This window comes from Cervus canadensis, chromosome 6, assembly GCF_019320065.1.
Source record: "Cervus canadensis isolate Bull #8, Minnesota chromosome 6, ASM1932006v1, whole genome shotgun sequence".
Classification (NCBI taxonomy): Eukaryota; Metazoa; Chordata; class Mammalia; order Artiodactyla; family Cervidae; genus Cervus; species Cervus canadensis.
The window spans coordinates 59,112,176-59,137,652 of NC_057391.1; positions in this window are offsets into that span (position 1 = coordinate 59,112,176).

Below are 25,477 nucleotides of genomic sequence, written 5' to 3' on the forward strand. Positions count from 1 at the left end.
CATTGGCGTTGCTAGTGAAGAAAGGAAGTCTGAACTCCTATCCATTTGATAACTGAAAAGAAAATGTTGGACTATCATAGAATCCTTGTGGGACTCAACAGAAAAGTGACCCAGTGAGTAAACATAAAGTAACAGTATTCATATATATATATCTGGTAAATTGGACACTATCTTCTAGTACTATGAGAAGAAGAGGAAACATTTGTTGAGTGCTAATTTTGAGCCGTCCTCTATTCTAAGCACTCATTCAACTCTCAACAACTTTAGAAAGTAGTTGCTAGTATTCTTCCACATTTCACAGATAAACTGAATCAGAAAGAAATCAAATAAGTTTTCTAAGGTCAAACATCAAAGCATTTAAAACCGTATCACTAAACTGCAGGCTCTAGGCTTGCTCATTTATACTTCTGTTCTCTACTGCTAGATATTTAAAGAAAACAAACAGAAGATAAACAGCATTTGCCAATTTTAATAATTAGTTTTTAATTGTATAATCAGGAAGTTTGCCTAACCATGAAATAACATGGTTCAACTAGAACAAAACATAAAGATTTATAGAAAACTCTCTACCAAAGCTCCAAAGGTTTAAGGTGGGTCAGGAGGTAAATAAGTAGATGTGATAATTTCCTTTTCTTTCTCTGTACTCATAAGGTATGATAATAAAGCCAATAACAATGCAAATATGATCGCAAAACCAAAAATAGCTAATAACACCCAGAACAACTTGTAAATGAATAGTTAATAATTGAATATTTCTTACATGCCAGAGAAAGCAGATATTATATAAACAGTTTAATAGTATTTTACTGCCTTATTACAACTGGAGAAGGGATAGGCTACCCACTCCAGTATTCTTGGGCTTCCCTTGTGGCTCAGCTGGTAAAGAATCCGCCTGCAATGTGGGAGACCTGGATTTGATCCCTGGGTTGGGAAGATCCCCTGAAGAAGGCCAAGGCTACCCACTCCAGCAGTCTGGCTGGAGAATTCCATGCACTGTATAGTCCATAGGGTCACAAAGAGTTGGACATGACTGAGCGACTTTCACTTTCACCTTACAAATGATGAAGATTAAGTGACTTATTTAAAACTGTTGTAAAGTGTGAAACTAAGATTCAAACACAATTTCTGTTAATTCCTACAGAGCCTTCTACTTCTAAATTTTCTATACAGATGTTAAACCTCTCCCTTATACCTCCATATTTTTCAGGCTGGAAATAGAAATTCTAGCAGATACTGATCTTAAAAAATAGTTATTCTTAAAACCATCTAACTTGTTTTAAATTTACTGTAATGGCTATAATAGCTTTTTATGTCAAAATAATATGTGTTAGCACTGTATGTAATATGAAAAGCTCTACAATTGATAGCTCTGAAATGGGATTTTGAATTTAATATCTAGCAAGGCAGAACACATCATTGATTGTAGCAAAGATAGTCTATGGAATAGGATAGCATGCAGTTGTCAAAACTTTTGCCACTGGTGAAATGGAATGGTATACTAGTGAAATGAAGTACACTGATCGGTGCATTATATGAAATCTTTAAGATGTACAGAGGTATAAAACTATGTGATCAAATGCCTCTTGCAGCAATCAGTATGTCAGGTATGTGTAGGTACTATTTTTTTGCAGCTATCCAGTAGATAATTGGAGTTCAAGAGGGGAGTTGGTTCAGAAAATAGGCTTTTATAAAATGTCTGCCTGTAGAAAGAACTTGAAAAAGGCATTTATTGTAAAAAAAAAAAAAAAAGACTTCAAAGGGCAGTTACCTCTAAAGCATAAACCTTAAAAGGGGTAGCAGGATGGAAATATTTTGGCTAGAATAGGTATAAAAGTGAGGAGAAGAGCTAGGAGAAGATAGTGTATCAAGAGCTAAGGGAGCAGAGGTCTTACCTGAGGAGGGGATGATCAATAGTGTAGGACTAATAACAGAATTTGCTTTCATTGTTGTTTAGCCACTAAAATAGATTTGGGCCACTAAGAGCTCATAGCTGATGAAATGAAAAACAAACTAAGGAAAAACAAAATCATCCTGGGAGTGAGTTGTAATTGAAAAAATAAGAAACTAATGAACATAAACCACACTGTCAATAAATTTAGTCAAAAGTATGAAACAAGAGAGAGACTTAAGAGTAGGAGGCATGGAGTTTCAAGGGAAAGAGTTCCTTATGGAGAAGAGAACATTTACTAAGGTACCAACATTTGGATGATTTAATGTCAAGAATTTGGAGGAGCATCCTGTGGACAATTTGGAAGTTCCAGAGACACAAAGATTGAAATTTCAAGAAGAGTTAATCTTTAAAAAAAAAACAAGTACCAATGAGAAAGGCTAAACATAAAATATGTCTGCAAGTCATGACATTTTAAAATATTAATTCCCTAAAAGAAATGTTAGATAAAAATATGAAATAGCATAGAAAAAGTTTATCTGAAAATAGTAAGCATGGTACTAGAATCATACCACCAGTTTTTTTTTTTTATATTTCATGAATGGTTCATATTTTAAAAAGGGATTATTAAAACTGTGGTAGCTTAGACCCTATATAAATACTCTGTGTTTGCAAGAATGGATATGTATTTGTTTTCTGAGAAAAATTTTTTTGTAATAATACTTTTTGATAAATGAGATGCAATAATATGTCAAAGGATTTGTATTTCTAGAAACAAGGCCCTATATTAGGTTTTGTTTGCTAAATTAGGCTTTCTTAGAATTCATTGGAACAGCTGGATCACCTTAGATCTTTGCAAGTTTAGTATGTTTCAGGAAAGAGTTCAGTGTCAACAACTTAGATTTTGGAGTGTTAAAACTTAGCAGAAAAATCTTATACCTTAGAAGAAAAGAATGGCTGCAAGGTCAAGTTTTCTCTACTAAAAGTCAAGAATCCTTGTTTGACCTAGTGAAATTACAGACTAGATTGTGGCCAGGTTTCCCCAGATAAGGTGGTTCTCCTATCACAATTTTTATGAAGCACACAGAGGAGCAGGTCAGCCTTGAAAGGCCAGAATGTGACACATTCTTTTATCCCTCTGTCTGGCTCTCTGGGCTCCCTCATTTGTACACCTAATCAAAATCTAGTTGTGCAGTTGAAGCACATGTGGGAAATTGAAAAATCCTTATGCTACTTCATAATCAAAGAATACAACCTTTACTGAATTCATTTACTTGAAATTATCAAAATCATTTTTATGCACTGGAAAAAAATTGTTACTTCCAACATGGTTATGGTTTTTCTTAAAAGGCCAAATATTAAGGATATGATGCAATAAATCCTTTGATCAACTGTGGTGGTGGTGATTTAGTTGCTAAGTCAGCCCGACTCTTGTGACCAACTGTTGCAAGAGTTGATCTTGTTGATCAACTGTAAACACATTTTAGACTGCCTATAATTTTTAGTATATTTTAAAAATTTCTGTTGTTTCAATTAAAGTGTCTGCTTCAATTCACAGTGCTGATCTAGGTCAAGTGGGAACAATTTACCTTTAGATAAAATAAAACACAAGAAAAAATATTGGACATTATGTGGTGTCAGGTTCATATTTTCTAGTTTTATCGTATGATCTTCCAAGTAATCTTCAAGTTTTACATGTAACACTTGGATGTAGCATTTGAATAATGTTTGTATGTTTAGAAAAGGATAGAACTCTTTCAAAACACACATTGGTATTCAATTCTTTATTAATGGTTTTACATCACAAAGAACTTCTTAAATTTCCTGTCAATCAGCAGTTTTTGTTATTTTTGGATATTTTGTTTCTAAGACCCTCAAATTTGATATGCAAGAGGTTTTTTTTTCCCATGCTTTATTCTACAATCAGTGTGCACTAATTAGTATTCTATCTGAACCTGCACTGGAATATAAGTTAGAAGATGTATTCAACTTCCAGATGCACTCAAGTTCATTATAACTTGAGAAGCTGGGGAAAAAACTAAACCCTTTGAAATTTACAAACCATTTACCCCTAGGATTGCTGTGAGAATTAAAATAGTTACTATGTAAAAGAAATCTGCACAGTGATTCTCAGTGGAGATTCAATGACAGTTGGCTTCCCTTCTCTACTTTTTCCAATCCTTTCTGTTTCTCAGTTTCCTCACCTGTTATATATTTTTTCTGAAACATCTCAGTAAAGTATATATTTATATTTATGGACCACAAATACAATAGCAAAAGAAATTGTGATTGCTGTTCTGCACTGTTTCATGGAAGGTGCACAGAGAGGCATCAGAGAATCATAACTTACTGAAGGATCATTCCCACAGATAGAGATACAAGATTAGTCCTTCTCTACCCAATACTAAATTTAACTGACATTCTCTCACTGTCACAGTAATTTCCTGACAACTGTTGCCTACAGTTTTCCTGCCTCTTATTCAAGCTCAAATGAAGCAATCAAAAAACTTTCTGAGCAGAAACTGTGACCTGAAAAAGGAATTAGGCAATCTAAGAACAGAAAATGTATGTGATGTGTTTCCTCACTCCTAAATTTGTTATATTCCATGTGTGAAGAAAACAAATAGACTTCAAATTGTCACTATGACAGAATAGCTTGTATCAGATTAACTTTCCAACTGAGGGAACAGGAAGTGTAGTAGTAGGTAGGAATACAGAAACTGGAGAAAGTAGTTTCAGGGGGAAAAATATATTGAAAGACGATGGAGAGCAACCAGTGCAGGCAATGCTTTATGGTCAGTGATTCTTTAGAAGAAAAAAAAGAGAAGGCAAGTTCCATTTTTATCCCAACTTTATCTTCTAAGGGCATTTTTCAAACTGTGCTGCTAGGGAAAGGAAATTGGTAGAATTAACTGACTGAGAAGACTCAGATCTGTTGGTACTTTACAGACTAAATTCTGGACAGAAGGACAATCCAGGAAAGACAATGAAAAATCTGCCTGCATACTCTTGTGAATCTTCAGCCAGTGCTTAAACTATGTGTATCATAAATGACTTTAGAATTCAGTAAAATATGAATATAGAATGTTGAAAAGTTGAACAGAGACTTTAGTATATATGTGGTGCTGTGGAGACAAAAGTTGGAATTCAAGCATTTCAATTAAGGGGGCTTCATAAACACATTGGGCTTTCAGGTGAGGCTCCAGAAAGGCCATGTCCTAAGAGTAAGGGCCTCCACCAAAGGAATAAAATTAATAGCTTGAGAGTAAGGGAGACTCTGAAGAGCAGTCCTAAGGAAGCATAAGGCCTCTATACAATCACAGTGCTCTGCCAGAAGTCTATCTGCTTGTCAGAAAACTCTTACCTCTCCTTGGAGGGAGATGGTATTGTCAAGAGCTTTTATGATTTTTAAAAACTTGTTTTATAGAGATGTAACTTAAATGTTATAGATTGATTGTATAAAAGGCATTAAGTGTACAGCTTAGTAAATACCTTCATATTTACAGCATTGTATTTACAGAATGTATTTACAGCATTGTAAATAAATTCATATACATTGTAAATACATTCATATATTACTGCTCATTTTAGGATATAGAGCATTTCTGAAGCCTGGAAGGTTCTCTCATCTTTCTGGAGTATTCAATATTCTTACTTATCCCACCATCAGTTAGTATTGCTTGTTCTGAAGTAAATATAAATGTAGTCATTTGTATGTTTAATGCCTAACTCCTTTCACGCAACATAACCATGAGGTTCATCTATATTTTTGTATATATTCACAGTTTCTTTTTATTTCTCTGTAGCATCCTACTGTATCAGTATTCCACAATTTATTAATCTACTGCTGATAGAAATTACGGTTGTTTCCAGTTTGGGGCTATTATGAAATATTTTTGTTTATGTTTTTGTGAGAACTTATCTACTCATTTCTCTTGTGAATATGACTAGGAGTGATATAACTTTAGCAAATGTTGCCAAAGTATTTTCCAAAATGATGGTAAATATTTACACTCCTAACTGATTTGTGAGAGTTCCAGTTACTCCACATTCTTGCTGACATTAGTATTGTGACTCTTTGGAATCTGAATTTTCAGAGGAAATGTGTAGTGATACGGCACTATGATTTTAACTTGCATTCCCTTTGCGGGTAAAAATGTTGAGCACATTTTCCTGTTTTTTTTTTTTTATTATTTTTATTTTTTTTGTCATACATTGATATGAATCAGCCAGAGATTTACACGTATTCCCCATCCCGCTTACTAACCATTTGAATTCCCTCTTATCAAGTCCCTATTCAACACTTGCCCTTTTTCATTGGGTGTTTTTATTTTTTCAGTTGTTTAAAGGAGTGATTTATATATTCTAGTTATATCTTTTGTTGGAAATGTGAATTGTAGTATCTTCTCCCTGTCTATGATCTTTCACTTAGTTAACGGTGTCTTTTGATTGATAAAAATGTTTAATTTTCACAAAATCAAAGGATTATTTATCTTATCTTATTTTTAATTAGTGGTTTGGGGTTTTGTTTAAGAAATCTTTTACCTAATCACACCAACGATATGAAAATATTGTCCTCTTTCCTTATAGAAGCTTTATTGTTTACCAATCGCAGGGAGTCCTGTGATCCATCTTGAGTAAACTTGTACCTATCCCATGAGCATGTAAGGTAAGAGTCTATCTCCCTCTTTTTTATCTAATAAATAGGCAATTGTTCCAATATAATTTGTTAAAAAGACATCCTTTCCTCCAGTGAATTAGAGTTGGAACCATTGATGGCTCTTCATTTGCACATCTGTTAATGATTTATCTATTCTGTTACACTAGTCTGTGTTTCTATGCATATGCCAAGCTAGGCTTTCTTATTTATACTAGTTTTAATATGAGTCTTAAAATTTTATGGTGGAATTCCTCCAACTTGGTTATTCATCATCAAGGTTGTCTTTGCTAGTCTAGGTTCTTTCCACTTATATCTAAATTTCAGAATCAGCTTTTCAGTCCTGCCCCCAACATGCTATGTTTGTAGAGAATTCAGAGATAAATTTGAAGAATTTTTATACTAATCATATAGGGTTTTCTAATCCTTTAAAATTGGGCTATTAAATTCTTTTTGAGCAGTGTTTCATAGTTTCTGGTGTATAATTCTTGCACATATCATATTACATTTACTCTTAGGCAAACCAGTATAGATGATACATTTAAAAAAATTTCCTTTTATAATTGTTTGCTGCTGGTATATAGTGTACTGTGTTAGTTGTTCAGTCATGTCCGACTCTTTGCGATCCCATGGACCATAGCCCACAGGCTCCTCTGTCCCTGGAATTCTCCTGGCAAGAATACTGGAGTGGGTTGCCATTCCCTTCTCCAGGGGATCTTCCTGACCCAGGAATTGAAACCAGGTCTCCTGCATTGCAGGTGGATTCTTTACCATCTGAGCTATCAGGGGAAATTTGCTGCTGGTATAGAGAATTATAATTTTTGAATATTGACTTATATCCTGAAACTTTGATTAATTAATCATCTTCAACAGTTTAAATTCTTCTGGATAATTTTTTTATACACACAATCATGTCATCTGCAAATAAAATTTGTTAATTTACGAAGTTTACATTTTTATTCATTTTGCAACTTTATTTTGTGTTAATTAGAGATGCACATACAGTTGTAAGAAAAAATATGGTACAATTCCATAGACCCTTCATTCAGTTTGCTGCTACAATTAGATCTTACATAACTATAGTTCAATATCAGGAAACTGATATTGATATAACCCATCAATCTTAGTCAGATTTCAACAGTTTGCATGTGCTCCTTTGTATATGTGTGTGTCTGTATCTGACTCGTTGTGACCTTATGGACTGTAGCCCACCTGCGGGGCTCCTCTGTCCATGGGGATTCTCCAGGCAAGAATGCTGGAGTGGGTTGTCATTCCTTTCTCCAGGGGATCTTCCTGACTCAGGAATCGAACCTACCTCTCTTATATCTCCTGTGTTAGCAGGTGGGTTCTTTACCACTAGTGACACCTGGGTATCTGTATTTTGTTCTATGCTATCGTGCGAACACCATCACAGTCAAGACAGAAGAGTTTTACTACAAGGATACCTTGTGCTACCCTTTTATAGTCACAGTTGCCTAACTCTGACTGCAACCGCTTACCTGCCCTCAGCTTTGGCAACCATTAATCCAGTGTTCATTTCTATAATTTTGTTCATTTCTATAATTCATTCATTTCAAAAATGTTATATAATGGAACGAAAACTTTGAGACTGTTTTTTTTTTTTTTCCTCTATAATGATCTTGTGATAGACCCATCATATAATACGTAATTTGTTTCCAAGTTTATTCCTTCTTCTTGCTGATATTGTGGTATGGATGTATCATATTTTGTCTGACCATTCCCTAACCATAACAGCAAATGAGTTATTTCCAGGTTGGGGCTATCATGAATAAAGCTGCTATGAACATTCATGTCCAGATTCCTGTGTAAACAAAAGTTTCTAGTTCTTAGGGATAAATGCCCAACAATGCCATTCCTGAGCCATATGGTGAGCTCATGTTTAATTTTTTCTTTAAGAAACTGCCAAACTATTTTCCAGAGTGTAGTTGACATTTCTGTCATCAATATATGAATGATCAAGTTTCCCCATATCCTTGACAGCATTTGGTATCAAGGTTTATCCTACTTTGGGTTTGCTCAGCTTCTTGAATCTGTAGAATTAAACGTTGCACTAAATTTGGAAAGTTTTCAACTACTATTTCCTTGAATAGTTTTTCAGTTCCACTCTCACTCTTCCCTTCTTACAAGATTTTAATTATTCCAAATGCTAATTCTCTTGCTATAATCCCATAGGTTCCTGAGACTCTGGGTTTGTTGTTTTATTTTTCAGTCTGGTTTTCATTTTGTTCAGATTGGGTAAATTCTACTGATGTGTCAGTTTCACTGATTCTATCCTCTGTCGTTGCCCCTCTACTATTAAGCCCATCAAGCAGGTTTTTTTTTCCTTTCAATTTTACATTTTTCAGTGCTATAATTTCCAATGTTTCCCTTTTCATAATTTCTGTTTGTTGATATTTTCTATGTTTATATTTGCTTTAAGAAGATTCACAATTGCTTCTTTAAGCCTTTTCGTGGTGGATGCTTTAAAATCCTTTACACATAATTTCAACATATGATTTATATTAGTGTTATATTCTGGTATATTTTTATTTAAGTTGTGATTTTTTAGTTCTTTGTAAGATGAGTGATTTCTGACTGTACCCTAGATATTTTGGATATTATTTTATGAAACTTTGGATATTGTATAAATCTTCTTACTGTAGCAGCTAGTCCCCTGTTGAGGTGTACTTCTGGTGGTAGTTTAGTCCCTAAGTCGTGTTCAACTCTTGCAACCCCATGGGCTGCAGCCTACCAAGCCCCACTGTCCATGAAATTTTCCGGGCAAGAATACTGGAGTGGAGTTGGCATTTAGTTCTTCAGGGGATCTTCCCGACCCAGGGATTGAACCTGGGTCTCCTGCATTGCAGAATTCTTTACTGTCTGAGCCAACTAGGAAGCCTGGAACCTGAGGCACGTATTAATAAATGTGTCTGTTCTGCTTCAGGCCAGGCCCTGCCTAAACTACCCTATCAAAAATGGAGTGCCAACTCACACTGCATTAATTCAGACAAATTCAAGTTTCCTCCCTTCCACACTGACACCTTCTTGGTGAAACTGGGACATCAGTTTATACTTTTTTGTTGCCTCCAAGTAGGGATATAGGCTCAGAAGGCTGCTGGACCCCACCAACACCATTAGAAGGGTGCAGAGGAAGCAAGTGCCATCTAGCCATGCCTGTCCCAACAAGCTCATCCTGCCTCGTAGTGCTAGGTGAGGTGGAGGCTCAGTTCTCCACCGGGCCCCACCAATGCTAGAAGATGTCCAGGATTCACATCAGTTAACCTTACTTTGAACTGCCTCATTCAATCTCATTGCTGCTGGCTGGGCGTGAAGGTTCAGCTACCCGTGGGCACTGGAAAGAACAGGGGTGAGGAAAACCTAGAGTATTGACTAGTCCCAACTCACACTGCCTATTCAGTCTCAGTGCTGTTGAAGAGGTGGAGTCTCAGCTTGTGGCTGAACCTCACTGACACTACCGTGGTGGAATTATTTTAGTGCCACCTGCTTCCGGGTGGAAGATCAGGGAACTGGCACATCTTTTATCCCCCGTAGGAATACAGAGCACAGAAGATGAGCTCCGGACTCAGAACAATGATACTATTTTATCAGGGAATTAGAGTGCTGCCAGCTTTGGCCAGTTTGTGGATGAAAGTTTAGCTCCCAGCTTGACCACACGCCTACCACTGGGGAGAGAATTGGAAAGCTGCTGCCTGGTTTCTGCTCGGCTGGGATAGGGTTGGTAGATGATTAGCTTCCTCTTCAGCCTCTGAAATCTTGCAGTGAGTGGTGCACTTTTTTCTGTTGGTGTTTGACTAGAGTAGATTGGGTATTGCCACTAAAGACTTTGGTTTAGAGGCCACATATTTCTGGTCCTTGGACTAGTAAAATAGGCTTTTCTTGGAACTTGTTTTTTATTTTGTTTTCTGTTTGCGCCTGTTGTAGGTCTTGGGTTGAAGGCTTCTGCATCACCCTGCTGGGATGTACAGCAATCAATAAGGAAGCCAGGGAACTCACTCTTTTGCCAATCCTCAGGTTCCAAGGTCCCTATGCAGTTTGCCTTCGTCTTTCTACTTTTGTGGGCCTTCTGGGGCTTGTCCTTTGTATGTCCAGAGTTTTCAGTTGGAAGAGGCAATGCCTGGAAAGAATGGGGCTATTTTATCTTAGCCAAAACCAGAAACCTTTTTTATGGCTTTTTTTATACTGACAGAGACTTCCAGTATAATATGTGAAACAAATCAGTATAGTTGACCTTGAAAAAAACTCTTGTTTTATTCCTGGATCAAGGTAAATTTTTCAGTAGGTTATTAGATGCTGTTTTGATAGGAATTTTTATCTGATTAAGGACCTTTGAAAAATTCTTAAAGAGATGAGAATACCAGACCGCCTGACCTGCCTCTTGAGAAATCTGTATGCAAGTCATGAAGCAACAGTTAGAACTGGACATGGAACAACAGACTGGTTCCCAATAAGAAAAGGAGTATGTCAAGCCTGTGTACTGTCACCCTGCTTAGTTAACTTATATGCAGAATACATCATGAGAAACGCTGGGCTGGAGGAAGCACAAGCTGGAATCAACATTGCTGGGATAAATATCAATAACCTCAGATATGCAGATGACACCACCCTTATGGCAGAAATTGAAGAACTAAAGAGCCTCTTGGAGAAAGTGAAAGAGGAGAGTGAAAAAGTTGGCTCAAAGCTCAACATTCAGAAAACTAAGATCATGGCATCTGGTCCCATCACTTCATGGCAAATAGATGGGGAAACAGTGGAAACAGTGACAGACTTTATTTTTTGGGGCTGCAAAGTCACTGCAGATGGTGACTGCAGCCATGAAATTAAAAGACGCTTACTCCTTGGAAGAAAAGTTATGACCAGCCTAGACAGCATATTAAAAAGCAGAGACATTACTTTGCCAACAAAGGCCCATCTAGTCAAGCTATGGTTTTTCCAGTAGTCATGTATGGTTGTGAGAGCTGGATTATAAAGAAAGCTGATTGCTGAAGATTTGATGCTTTTGAACTGTGGTGTTGGAGAAGACTCTTGAGAGTCCCTTGGACTGCAAGAAGATCCAACCAGTCCATCTGAAAGGAGATCAGTCCTGGGTATTCATTGGAAGGTCTGATGCTGAAGCTGAAACTCCAATACTTTGGCCATCTGATGCGAAAAGCTGACTCATTTGAAAAGACCCTGATGCTGGGAAAGATCACAGGCGGGAGGAGAAGGGGACGACAGAGGGTCAGATAGTTGGATGGCATCACGGACTCAATGGACATGAGTTTGAGTAAACTCTGGGAGTTGGTGATGAACAGGGAGGCCTGGCGTGCTGCAGTCCATGAGGTTGCAAAGAGTCGGACATGACTGAGTGACTGAACTTAACTGAGGACCTTTACTTATATTCCTAGTTTGCTGAGAGTTTTTAGAATAAATTAAATTTTATCTATTTTGTTTTTTGCTGTAATTGAAAGAACACTATGGTTTTTCTCCTTTTTTTAACTGAATAGGTGAATTGTAATGATTTGTTTTCAAATGTTAAATCAAACTTGCATTTTTGGAAGAAAATTCACTTTGTCATAATGTGTTATCCTTTTAATTTAGTGTTGGATTCAATGTTCTAATATTTCATTAATAAAGACTTTTGCTTTTATGTTATGAGAGAGATTACCTTCTTAAATTTGTTCATTGGATCCTTCATTTTATATTTATTATTTTTTATAAAAGTTATAAAAATTTTCTTTTGTTTCAAATCTATCTCCCTTCATATTGTTACAATTTTCACCTTACTTCCTATATTAAACTATGTGAGGTGCAATTCCAATATCCAAGCCCCTTTTACTCTGTTTATTTTCTTTTTTGCTTCATTTATATAGTCTCTCTTTCCCTGTCTCTTTTTAAATTAGAGCTATGATGTCAGGGAGATATGGTTTCAAATCCTCCTGGTTTTGCCATTTACTCACTGTGTGATTATGAAAAATCAACAAAATAATGTTCCCAATGTAATATGTGAATAAAAGCACTTTTCCTGTGGTACTGAAGTGAATAATAAGTGAGATAACTATAAGAGTGGCCAATATTCTTTTTCTTTAGTCTTTCTCGACAGGTTTGTTCCTTTTATAATTTTCTTTCTCTTTTTGTAATTTTTCATTTCTATAGAAGGCAGCTCAAGAAATAGTTTCCCTTCCTACTAATTTACATTTATTTTAATATTTTAAGTCAGATATGGTGGCTCCCTTCTTCCAAAACAAATTTTAAACATTATGGCTTTTCTTTGGGGCACAGATTGATAAAAAATACTAGTATGTATATATATGTATATGTGTATAGTGATGGAAACACTATACACAATTTTCATGAATCCTTACAGAATTCATACGAGGTGGGTGCTAACAACATTCACAGTTTATGGATGAAAAGTGACATTAAGTCCCTTACATAAGGGCATGAAGCCAGATTCTAAGCCCAAGGAATCTGACTCCAGTCCAGATAACACACTTGCTTGCTTCTCCTCTGTTTCTCACCTACACATTTTGATTAAGAAGCAGTTTATTATATTGATTAAAACACAGATGCTGCAGTCACGTTGCCTTAGTTTGAAACTTACTTCTGTACTTATGGGCTTCCCAGGTGGCACTAGTGGTGAAGAACCCATGTGCCAGTGCAGAAGATGTAAGACTTGTGGGTTTGATCCCTGGATCAGGAAGATTCCCTGGAGGAGGGCTTGGCAACCCACTCCAGTATTCTTGCCTGGAGAATCTCATGGACAGAGGAACCTTACAGTGTGAGACATCAAGCAAGTTGCTGAAAACTGAGTTTTGTCATATATAGTAATTTGTATTATGATCTGTGTTAAGTGATAGTTCATTCATGTAATCTTATCTCCTGTAGGCTTGATCATTTTGATTGTGTAACTGACATTGTATTTGAAAATTTTTTTGTAGTAATGATTTGAGGATTAGAACAGTGTCATAATCCTACATGGAGTACTCATCTTTACTTCTGCTAAGTATCTGGGGACACTAGCAATCTGAGATTAATTTAATCAACTCCCAGGCATTTTTAAAAATTTATTTTTAATTGGAGGATAATTACTTTATAATATTGTCTTAATTTCTGCCATGAATCAGAATGAATCAGTCATAGGTATACATATGTCCCCTCCCTCTTCGACTTCCCTCCTAGGCACTGAGACTATTTGAAGCTTTTTTTCAAAGTTTCTGTGTGAGTCTATTTAGTTCTATTTCCAGGTCACTCTTTTGCTAGGTTGTAGCCTTTTAGAGTCCTCATCCGCAGTGTTAGAATTACTAAGACTTCCATGTTTTTTCAACCCTGAACTTCAAAGATTTATTTCCTGCCCCAAGATGTTTTCAGAAGTGCTTCTCACATTCTCAGCATGTCAGACACTACCAGCAGAAAAGCTGCTCCAAGTGCTGTCTTTAGATTTCTACCATTAAAATGTCTTCATTTTATTAGTGCTTAAGGATATTTATATACCTTTATATCTTTCTATCTATCAAATTGTTCTAGTTGTCCTTGGTGAGAAGACTGATCAAATTGTTTAATCTATTTTTAAAAAGCAAATGATTTTCACATTTAGGTTCAGTGGTTAATAATTCTTTGAATGCCAATTTTCTCATTTTTTCATTTTACTTATCTTTATCTTCTACAATGAATAGGTATTGCCTGTGCAATAAGACATATTTTTAAAAATATATAAACTGTAAAAGATCAAGATGGGAGAGAATGTTTGATAGTAAGTCATATGAAAGTCATGGAAGAAAATCTAACATGAAATCACAGAATTCATGAATCATGAGCAATATAAAAAACTATGGCCAGATTTACCTGCTCCCCATATACTGCAGTATGCTTGTCTTAGGAGTACTCAGTTTAACTCAATCAAAAATATTTTTAGTGTCGCACTGATGAATTGTGATGTACTCAGAAGAGAACAGAAAAATCTTGTTTCCAATTGCAACAAGGATGAGTTGGATAAATGAAAAATTTACTGAGACAATATATGATTGTGAAATAAATATGATAACTGTCTTAAAATGTGTGAAAATATATTATGCTGGAGAAATAGTTTATTTAGAGCATATTGCTTTAAAAAGCAAAAATATGGGGAGATAAATGAAAATAGGAAGGGACGTTTTCCAAATAATTAGAAAGTTTGCCAGTGATGCATAGTACAGAGAACTTTGAAAAACAACATTACCTGTCATTAGAAGATTTGAACCAATGGATAGATAGCTACTTCTCAAACTTCCCTTAAATGAATGTATCCTTTACAAATCTAAAATATCGTAAAACTTTATGTTTCTAGGGTTGTTCTAGCAACAGCATGTGGGTTGTAATATACGGGTAAGATTTTAAGATCAAATAGACTAGGCTATATAAAAACTAAATTATGTCTTACTTGGGCATGATTGTTGACAGTGGATATAGCAAAGGCATGGAAACAAGAAGGATTCCCTGAAAAATTATCAAATAATTTTGTGGTCTACAATATATGGAAGAGAGAGTAGAATAATCAAATAATACTAGGAAAAATGTAGGATTAGTGTAAAAAATCACATTATAAATTGTAAAATATTTTAAAAACTTATTACATAAGTTTTTAAATAAATTTTCACTTCCTGATTTCTACAACTACTTCTTTTCTTGAGAAACAGTCATTTGCTCTATAAAATTTTCTACCTCTATATCTGTCCTGCTGAAAAATTACAACAACCCATGTGTGAATAATAGAAATTTTTCATTTTTTCTGCCTAATTCAATTTTTAGCTTTCCCAATTTAAAGGAAGTTCAGGCTCATTATCCATCCTGCAAAGGTAGATTTTGCTGATATAATAATATTACTTTAGAATGGAGTTTTTAAAAAATGGTGTAATAATTCTTATGTCTGATAAAAATAATTATTTTTCATTATCTCTCTATTATTTGTATAACTCTATACAACAACATTGAGTTATACCAAGGAATAAGGTCATTTAATCTTATATGGTTTTTCTTTATGTAGTTGTTGGTAAATAGAATAATAGATAACCCAAGATATCTAAGTCTTAATCACCAGAAACTGAATTTTTATCAGAAACTGAATTTACCTTACTTGGCTAAAGGAACTATACATGTGATTAAATTAAGAACCCCAGTGTAGGGAGATTGTCTTGGATTATCCCTGCCCAGTCTAATCAAGTGAGTCCTTAAAAGCAAAGAACCTTTCCAGGCTGGAGTCAGAGAGAGAGGTAACTACCAAGGAGTGGTTTTGAAGATGGAGAATGTGGGCATGAGTCAAGGAAATATGTGGGGCCTTTAGAAGCTGGGAAATGGAAAGGAAGCTCCCCAGGGTTTCCAGAATGCAATATAGAACTGCCAACACCTTGAGTTTAACCCAGTGAGATCTACATCAGATTTCTGACCTAAAGAAGTATAAAACAACAAGTCTAAATTGTTTCAAACTACTAAGCTGGTAGCCACAGCAGGCATAGAAAACTAATACTACCAAGTTCTTATGTTTGATACAACCATGTGTTTTATTACTCATCTTATTAGTTTGGGATGTAGGCAGAAAAAAAATACTGAATCCAATTACTACTGACATGAAGAGATAAAGTTTCATTTTTCTCATGTAACAAGAAATCCAGAGTTAGGCAGCCCAAGGCAGGTGCTGCTGTTCAAGTGTGTCATACTAACCCAGACTCATTTTAGCTTCTTGCTCTGCTATTCTTAGCAGATGTTTTTCATTCTTATTGTTGTAAGATAGCTCCACTCATCCTCATGCTAAGAAGGAGGAAGATGAAGATATGAGTGAGCAGACAGCAAAATGACATTTTTGCAAAGCTTTTCCAGAAGGACCATTCAGCCTTTTCAGATTTATGTCATTGCCCAGATAAGTTCACATTGGCTATGCTAAGTGGTAAGGTAGAACTTGGAAATCTTAGCCAGGTATATTGCTACTCTGAACAGATTTGGGATACTGTTAGTAAAGAACATGTAGAGTGGATTAGAACTCATCTTTGTCTTTTACTTGTATTGCTACATATTTTAGGCAGTGCTGAGCCTACTGCTGGAATCAAAAGGGCATTCCAGTACTGTAAAAAAGCAACTGTGACCGAATTTATAAAGGGTTGAAACACACAGTTCCTGACTCAGAGACATGGATTATATGAATTAAGAGGTAGAGAAGAATTACTATGAAAAGGGATTTATGATTAAGAAGATTTCTTCATCAGCATATTCATCTAGCCAACCTCTATTTTATCCTTCCATTTATTCTTCCTGACTTGTCATCATAGCAATATTCTAAGAATTAAGTTTAAGACTTATCTTTCTGTTATTCTCTATGAAAGGCTTCTACTAATGATATCAAATACCTAGAGTTTGTTGTTTTTAATATATCGCTAAGGGCTAACTTGGGCTTCCATGGTGGCTCAGATGGTAAAGAATCCACCTGCAATGCAGAGACTCGGGTTCAATCCCTGGGTCAGGAAGATCCCCTGGGGAAAGGAATGACTACCCACTCCAGTATTCTTGCCTGAAGAATTTCATGGACAGAGGTCCCTAATAGTCTACAGTCCATGAGGTTGAAAAGAGTTGTACATGACTAAGCAACTAACACAACACACTAACACTAAGAGTTAACTTGGCCAAGTAAAAGGAATCTCCTTTCACCTTTCCCACTATTCCCTAAACAAGTCATTAGCAAACTAAACTTGCAAGCCAAATCTGGCTCATCAAGCTAAACTTTTATTTAGTTTTCTAAATAAAATTTTATTGGAACACTTATTTACATACTTCTTATGATGGCTTTATGCTACAATGGCCGTTTTCGATACATGCAACAGAGACATATGTCCCACAGAGCTTAAAATACATACTATCTGTTGCTACAGATAATATGTGTCAACATTTTCCCTAAATTAATAATAATTATTTTGTGATATGGTGTTGAAGTGGGTAGAGAAAGTATTATCAGTAGAAACTGGATTCTAATCATTGTAAAATGCTTTTTGCTCATCTTGGGAGTTTATCTTCCATCTTCTTCTGACACTTCATTCAAGGGCATCGCTCATTTAAGTTTTGCTAAAACACCTTATTGTTTTGATCTCTCCCTCTTATTTAGCATTAATAGATAAGCAAATAAACACTCTGAATTTTTCATCTTGAATATCAAGTAGACACGAAGGGGAAAACAGTCTGAAACAAAGGAGTCTAAGTTAGTATGACATGATTCTGTTTATTACAATAAAAATCCACGAAAATATCTTGCCTAATCTTAACTCCAGACTTCCATAGTACATTAAGTCCAAAATATTCTTAGTCCAAAATATTCTTCCAATTGAAATCATACTAACAAGGTAATTCAAGCATAATGTGATATATGCCGTAAGAACAGGGTATATAAAGTATTCACAGGGGACAAAGAGAGAATTTCTCAGATGAAATTGAAATGAGTCATGCAGGATGAATGGAATTTTACCAAGGCGACAACACATGGAAAAGAATCTTAGCTTAAGGGCAGAGAACATTTAATAAACATTGTGTTGGACAATATTAAGTGAATTTAATTAAATGAATTAAGTCAAATGAATGTTATTTTGTTATTAGTTTTCTAAGGCTTCCATATGAAAGTACAGCAGACTGCATGGTTTAGGTAAGAAGAATTTATTTTTTCACAATTCTGAAGATCAGGGTGTTGACAGGGTTTGTTTCTTCTGAAAAGAATCTTATTGCTTACAGTTGGCTATCTTTTCTGTCTTCTCCTGTAGGTCTTTCCTCTATGTGTCTATGTCCTAATTCCCTTTTCTAATAAAGACACTAGTCATATTGGGTTAGGGATCACCCTAAAGACTTAATTTTAATTACCTTTTTAAAGCCCCTATTTCCATATGTAGTCACATTCTGAGGTGCTCAGATTTAGACCATCAACATATGGACTTGAGGGTGATAAATTTTGTGCATAAAATATGTATTCATGGATTTATAAGCATTTTGATTCAACTATAGGATAAAGTGATGCACCAGGAGGAATGGTGAAATATGTGACTATGAAGGTAGTCAAAATCCAAATTTGGATAATGTCATAGTAAAGAGTTTGGAATTATTTTTCAGATAATGATGAATCAAGGGTGAGTTTAAACAGAGAAATAGCATAATCAGAATTACATTTTAGGAAAATTAGTCTTTATAGTAATGGAAAAATTTGTAACATGGGTAAGATTAGAAAAAGAAGCAAGAAGACCAAGAGGTTAGATTTTGCAATATTCCATTCCATTGAAGATAGAAATCTGAAAGGCAGTGGAATGTTATACAGAAGGCAGGGGGCATGAAGCTTGGGCTGGTGGGTTGGCAGTGACTCTGTTCATGGAGATACAGGACCTATTGGATAGAACTATAGGATATAGAGTCCTATTTCCATATTAATGGAAAAGATCATTTCAGTTTATAATGTTTTACTTTGAAGTGATGATTTTGAAGTGATTTTTACTTTGTGATGATTAATTTTGTGTATCAGCTTGACTGAGCCATAGGATGCCCAGATATTTGGTTAGACAGTATTCTGTGTATGTCTGTGAGAATGTTTCTGGATAATATTAACCTTTGAATCAGTAGAGTAACTAAAGCAGACCATCCTTCCCAGTGTAAGCAGCTCTCATCCACTCCACTGAAGGCTGGAATAGGACAAAATTCTGAGCAAGAAAGAATTCACTATCTTTTCCTGATGGTTTCTGTTGTGGGACACTGGTCTCCTCCTACCTTCAGGCTCAGACTGAAATTTACACTTCTGGCTTCTGTTATCAGGCCTTCAGATTACAGATCTTTGGACTTCTCAGCCCCCATAATTTCATGAGTCAATTATTTATTAGCTGTCTGTCTGTCTGTCTGTCTATCTGTCAATCTATCTATCTTGTGCTCCTGCTCAGTCACTAAGTCATGCCTGGCTCTTTGTGATCCCATGGACTGTAGCCTGTCTGTTTTCTCTATGCATGGAATTCTCCAGGCAAGAATACTGGAGTGGGTGCCATTTCCTTCACCAGGGGATCTTCCTGACCTGGGGATTGAACCCTAATCTCCAGCATTGGCAGGCAGATTCTTTACCACCGAGCCACCAGGGAAGCCCATCTGTCATCTGTCCATCTATCTGTCTATCATCCTATTGGTTCCAGGTTTCTGGAGAGCTCTGATACTCATGGGGCATCCAGTAAGGCACTGGGAAAAATCATTGAAACAGCTAAAGATATAATTTAGAGAACAAATTTGTAAATCCTTAATGTTTATAGGAGTTAATTAAAGTACCAGTCAGGAAAATAAAATCACCATTCAATAATAAATTTCAAGTGTAACTTTGTACATGGTCCTGTGCTTTCCTTCAGAACTCCTTGGACTGTGCCTTGATCTTTGCTGTTTTCACAGCTTCCCTTGAGCTGAGAACTATCTTAGATCCCCTCAGAAGTTGGTGCCATGAAAATATAATAGTTATATTTACTCTTTTCTAATTCATGAGATGATGTAAGTTTTGATTAGCTGTCATCATCAGGGAAATCTCTCCTTATCTCCTGATTAAATTAAAGCAAACCATTCAAATTGGTTTCCTTGCTTTACCACTACTCCATCTCCAGTCCTTCACATACACATCTGCCCCATATACTTCTTCAGCTTTTAGTTTGTTTCATTGCTCCATCTAGATTCCTTAGCCTGGTGTTGAAAATGCCATGGTCTGGTTTCATTCTAGTCCTGTGACTCCATCCTCCTCCATCCCTCTACACATGCTTAGCCTACCTCTCCATTCTTAGGTTCAATTCATGCTGCTGCTGCTGCTGCTAAGTTGCTTCAGTCGTGTCCGACTCTGTGCGACCCCATAGATGGCAACCCACCAGGCTACCCCGTCCCTGGGATTCTCCAGGCAAGAACACTGGAGAGGGTTGCCATTTCCTTCTCCAACGCATGAAGGTGAAAAGTGAAAGTGAAGTCGTTCAGTTGTGTCCGACTCGTAGCGACCCCATGGGCTGCAGCCTACCAGGCTCCTCCGTCCATGGGATTCTCCAATCAAGAGTACTGGAGTGGGGTGCCATTGCCTTCTCCCAGGTCCAATTCATATATATATCCAACTCTTTGTTTTACTCCTTAAAGCAGGAATGCCCAAGACCTACCTCTTCCATTAAAGCCTCCCTGAATTTCCCAGCAGTGGTTTTCTCTGAATTATCTATGACATTTATTTTGGTAAAAAATAAGTTCCTTCTTTATGCAATGTATTAGTCTGCTTGAACTGCCATAACAAAATGCCATAGGCTGAGTGGTTTAAACAAGAGACATATGTTGCTTATAGTTCTGAGAGCTAGGAAGTCCAAGAACCAGGTACTGACTGGTTAGTCTCTCCTACTGAGAGCTCTCTTCCTGTCTTCCATATGACCTCTTTCTTGCAGTGTACTCACAGGACCTTTCTTTGGTGTATGAATATGTAGAGAGCTTTCTCTCTCTATCTTCTTATAAGCCCCCAATCCTATCAGATTAGGATCCCACTCTTACTCTTATGGCTTCCTTTTACCTTATGCTGTTGTTTAGTCACTAAGTTGTGTCTAACTCCCTGTGAACCCATGAACTGCAGCACGGCAGGTTCCACTGTCCTCCGTTACCTCCTGGAGTTTGCTCAAATCTCAAATTCATACTATCTCATCCTCTGCCACTCCCTTCTTTTGCCTTCAATCTTTCCCAGCATCAGGGTCTTTTCCAGTGAGTCAGCTCTTCCCATCAGGTGGCCAAAGGATTGGATCTTCAGATTTAGGATCAGTCCTTTCAATGAATATTCAGGGTTGATTTCCTTTAGAACTGACTGGTTGGATCTCCCTGTAGTAAAAGGGACTGTTAGTCTTCACCAGCACCACAATTTGAAAGCATCAATTCTTCAGCTTTCAGCCTTCTTTATGGTACAACTCTCATATCTATACATGACTACTGGAAAAACAATAGCTTTGACTGTATGCACCTTTGTCAGCAAAGTGATGTCTCTGCTTTTTTAATATGCTGTCTAGGTTTGTCATAACCTTCCATCCAAAGAATAAGCATCTTTTCATTTCATGGTTGCAGTTATTGTCTGCAGTGATTTTGGAGACCAAGAAAATAAAAACTGTCAGTCCTTTCACTTTTTCCTGTTCTATTTGCCATGAAGTTGATAGTACCAGATGCCAAGTTTGTAACTTTTTTCATGTTGAATTTTAAGAAAGTTCTTTTACTCTCCTCTTTTACCCTCACCAAGAGCCTTAGTTCCTCTTTGCTTTCTGCCATCAGACTGGTATCATCTGCATGTCTGAGGTTATTTATACTTCTTCTGGAAATCTTGATTCCAGCTTGTGCTTCATCCAGGTGGCATTTCACATGATGTCCTCTGTGTATAAGTTAAATAAGCAGGGTGAAATATATAGCCTTGTCCCAATTTGGGACCCTTCCATTGTTCCAAGACTATTTCTAACTGTTGCTTCTTGACCTGCATACAGGTTTCTCAGGAGACAGATAAGGTGGTCTGGTATTCCCATCTTTTTAAGAATTTTCCATAGTTTGTTTCAATTTACATAGTCAAAGACTTTAGCATAGTCAATGAAGCAGATATTTTTCTGGAATTCCCTTGCTTTCTCTATGATCCAACAAACATTAACAATTTGATCTCTTGTTCTTCTGCCTTTTCTAAACCCAGCTTGTACATCTGGAAGTTCTCATTTCACATACTGCTGAAGTCTATCTTGAAGGATTTTGAGCATAATCTTGCTGGCATATGAAAGGAACACAATTGTATGGTAGTTTTAACATCACAGTCTTGTTGTGGTGAAGGGGCTTGTGTAACTCAAAGAAGCTATGTGTCAGGCTGTGCAGAACCTTTAACCTTATATATCTCCTAAAGTTCTATCTCTAAATACAGAGATCCTCCCATTGGAGGTTAGGGCTTTATCATATGAATTTTGAGTGGGCACAATTTAGTCAATAGCATGTGGACACTTAACTGAGTTATATTTGTATATATCTTATCTCTTTAGCTAGACTTGAACTCCTCTAAGGAAGAGTCCCTGATTTATATTTGCTTCTTCAATCATTATTCAGTGTTTCCCGTCTGGTTGTTAGGTATCTAGTCACAAATACAAATTGATGAAATAGTGGCAACTGGATCATGTCTCTTATCATACACAGTGTCCCTTCCTACTCTGCAGAGTTTCACTTTCCTATGATGGTCCAGGTTTAGGTTTCCAAGTAGTACATATTCATTCCTCATGTAGCTTGACAAATGACTACATTGAGAATTAAATCCCATCCAGTCCTAAATTTTCTCCTTGGGATGAGCATAGATTTTCATACACTAACCCATCTATCCTTCTTTGGTCAGTGACAAATAAGTCTCAGATATTATTTTCATCAGTTCCCCTTCCACTTCCCTCTTCTCTCCTCTCCCTTTTTCTTTCTCCCCTCTTCCTTCCTTTCCTCCCCTGCTCTTTCTTTAGTTCTCATTTTTTAAAGGGCTGTGAGAAGATCATGAGGAAGAAAGAGCCAACTTTTACCTGAAGTGCAAACAATGTCTTAAACTTTAAAAAAAAAAGAAGTGTAAAAATGAGTCCAGGCAAATATTGAATTTTCTTTTTATGTATTAATACGTACTTTTTAGATCATTTGTATCTTGTGATCTATCAAATCAAAGCCTGTGGGTAGACGCTAACCCATGCATTATTGACAGCAGCGCCAGTAGTGTGTCCTTTGAGGCTCTTACCGTCTGTTTTCTAAAAGCCTAAGTGGTTTTTCTTTTAGTGTGGTTCAATAGTGGTTGGCTATGCCAAAGAAGTTTAGAGTCAGATTCTGCTCAGGAACAATAAAAGGTTCATTTAGCTCACAGTTTTTGAGAGAATGATAGTCTAAATTAGTGATATATGAATTTATGCTATTTTAAGAAAATATTTTTTTACAAATATATTTATATTCTGTTCTCACCAAAGAAGATTTTCTAATTTTATTTTGAAATAATAACAAGCTTTTAAGATCTTGATGTAACTTCTTAAAGGATATACTCACCAATGATTTCAATACACAAGGTAAGGAATGGCCCAATGTGATAATAGGATCTTTGGAGCCTAATTTTTGTGGAACTAAATTTTTACTTTTTATTTTAACAACTCTAAGGTGACCTCCTGCGTTGCCTACTTTGTCGCCTCTCACTTATTCCGCTGATATCCTTCCCAACATTAGTGCTTTGGTCCCTACTACACACATATGAACGAATACCTGATAATGAACAAAATGTGGTTTTAAAAATTCTGATGGGCTATGCATGAGTTTGCACATCGTTTAGACTTTCTTTGTATGTGAATTTATTAATGTCTTAATGCTATGACATGAGATCACACGTGGAAAATGTTTTGTAATCTTAAATACAGAAATAATATTTCAGAATAATAAAAAGCACATGTGTCAGTATCAAACAGATCTGTCTCTAAGCCCTGTCTGTCTGCATATTAAACTTTTGGCTTGAGGCAGGCTGCTTTTAACTGTTTAAATTATGGTATCTTAGTCTATAAAACATAATAAGGATGTGCCTACCTGCTATGTTTATCATAATAATTGTTTCATAATGCAGCTGTAGTGATAGCTCATATTTAAACAGTCAATAAATATCAGCCATTCTTAATATAGATTGGCACCAACACGTTCTCTCCATATCTCTCCACTGATACAAGTCCCTTCTCTGTAATCCTGTTCTTTAAAAATCATTGGTACCTATATGAATACTAGCCAAAGTGAAAATATATCAAGCTCTTATCAGGGGTCATTCTGACATTTTAATGAATAAAGGAACATCACATGTTATTCTTTACTTGCTTAATTTTTTAAATTATTTTTTTGCAAATGCTCTTGCTTAAGAACCTTGAAAAATAACCTAAATTGACATGAGCTATTTATGATAACATTTTGTTTTATTGCATGTTTTTGGTGGTAAACCTTTTCTAAAAGTAAACTTCTGTCCAGTTTGGCTCCATATTATAATAAATTCCAAATTAATGGAGACTAAATAGAGATTTTTACCTTATTTTAGGAGATATTATTGTCATCACTGATTTTGGAATGTCAGTTCTGCTTAGTAGCTCTGCCTTTGATAGCAAAAAATTTTTTTCAGTGATGAGATCAAGAAAGCCTTCTTATTTCATTTCCATTTTCCACAACAATCCAAGATTTTAGTAGGCTAGAAAAAGCTTAAAAGTTTCTCACTTACTCACTGCATCCTTCACAATATAAACCAAAATAATCCCAAGTAAAAGAGCATCTCTCTTTAATAATTGAAGCTATTGAAATGATAACAGTCTAGTCCCTGAACACCCACATATCTCCATTGAGCATTTACTCCATACTCAGGCTGTGTAATATGCTTGCCACATCAAGGGCAGAAATGAGCTCTGCGAGTGGTCAGGAGGAACCTCTTCAGTGTGGCAGTCAGGAAAGAGCCTCAGATAGACCTTTTGATGTGTATTTTCTGGAGGCTATTTTTGGATTCAAGAAATCCATTGCTGTAAAAGGTCTTATGTGCCCCCTTTACTTGTCTCTACTCGAAGAGATAGTTGCTGTCATTATCAAAGAATGTCCTCGAAAAGAAAGGTTTTTAGTAGATCCCAGTTCAGGGTCTACATTGCTACATTTCGAAACTCCAAAAGATGTCTGGGACAGGAGATTTTGGGAATATCTGGTGGGAAAAACAATAGGAAATATAATCCCTGAGGAATGAATCCTGACTTCCCTCACCAGAGTTCCTCACTACAAGTGTGCTCCCAGCTCTATAGCCCTGCTGCATGCCAACATCTGTTTCTCAGCTGGCAACTTGCAGGTCCTTTTGAGTTCAAGAGCATGGGACCACTGTGTGCCCACTGACTTATCCCAATACTGATTTGTACCAGAGTTAAGAATTTTAA